This window comes from Onychomys torridus, chromosome 7 (assembly GCF_903995425.1).
Source record: "Onychomys torridus chromosome 7, mOncTor1.1, whole genome shotgun sequence".
NCBI lineage: Eukaryota > Metazoa > Chordata > Mammalia > Rodentia > Cricetidae > Onychomys > Onychomys torridus.
The window spans coordinates 92,731,859-92,733,337 of NC_050449.1; the positions used below are offsets into that span (position 1 = coordinate 92,731,859).

General features: G+C 41.8%; 1 non-coding gene across 1 annotated transcript; it reads left to right on the forward strand.

Annotated features, from left to right (window-relative positions):
- Window positions 1–240: 240 nt before the first annotated feature.
- LOC118588116 lies at window positions 241–347 on the forward strand. The gene has a single exon (XR_004945518.1). It is a non-coding gene; the product is annotated as a U6 spliceosomal RNA (small nuclear RNA).
- The last annotated feature ends 1,132 nt before the right edge of the window (window positions 348–1,479 follow it).

The window sequence follows — 1,479 nt, forward strand, 5'->3', positions numbered from 1 at the left end:
CTTTAGACTGTGGACACCCTTATAGTTTCTACTGCAGTCATGGATTTTTATGCATCTATATCAGATCTCACGTTTCCCAAATCCCTTATCTTTCCTTCATTTTGTGAGATTTATCTGAGAAAGAGTTCATGAACTTTTGATACTTTGCAGGTATTTAAGTCAATACTCATACACTTTTGATTGATAGCTTGAGTAGGAACAGAATTCATACCCATTCAATTGCTGTTGAAAATGCCCATGGTGTTATCATCTCAGCAACACATATATAAAAAGCTGGGATGACACAGAGATTAGCATGGCTCCTGTGCAATGATGGTGTGCAAACTCATGAGGTGTTCTGTGAATGTGTAGGACATGAAAGTATAAAGTGGACCATGAGATGGGAGGAGGAGATCTACAAGGACAAGGGAGGGGGAACAAGAGAGAGTAATAGAATAGATCTAAAAATGTCACAGTGAAACCCACTATTTGTATGATAACTATACTAGTTACTCAGAGCATTCCTTTGGTCAAAATACCTAAAGCAATTTAAGGGATGACGGGTTTAATTGGACTCATAGCTTTCAGGTACATGAAAAGGAAGGTGTAGTGGTGAGAGTGGCCTTGTCTGTGGCAGCAGGGGCATGATGCAAATGGTCACATAGCAACCACAATCAGGAAGCAAGGAGGTGTGTTGTTGGTGGTCATCTGGCTTCCTCCTCTCCTTTTCATTTAGTTTGAGACTAGAGCTGATGGGATGATGTTGCCAGCACTCAGGTGTGCCTTTCTTCACTCAAGCATCACTATAAACACCTACCTTTACAGATATGCCTGGAGGGGTATGTCCTAGGTGATACTATCTGGTCAAGCTGAAAATAAAGATTAACAATCATGGTTCCATTCCTTGTCAACTTGACACCCAAAATAACACTCTTAAACCATACCATTACACCCTTGATCCTCTAAAACTCATGGCTGGCTAATTTCTTGTGCAAATATGCTCAGTTCCTTTGTAAGAGTCCTAAAAGTCTTAACAGTCCCAATACCACTTCAAAGTCCATAGTCCAAAGTCCCTTCTGAGATTCAAGGCATTTTCTTAGCTACGAACCCATGAAAAGTCAATTTAAAAAAGCTACCTATTTATACGAATGGCACAGAATAAATATTCTCATTACAAAAGGGAGGCATGGGGACATAACATGGCAAGATCAGACCAAAGCAAGACTGAAACCCAGTATCACAGCCATAAATCCTGGTCCCTTCTTCCCAGGCTCTGGACTTCAGTGGCATCATTTTGGCACCGGTGCTTTCAACTCTGCTACTTGAAGCACATCCAGCCTCTCTCTTGGCCTGACTCTGCTTCACATCTTCATCTTTTCTTAGTGGAATCCACAATCCTAGCATCTCCAAACTTCCTAGGGTGTCCATTGCAATTGAGGCTTCCCCGTCACAGCTTCAGTCAATGACCTTTCAGGGCCTTATTGTAGGGAGTGTGACACT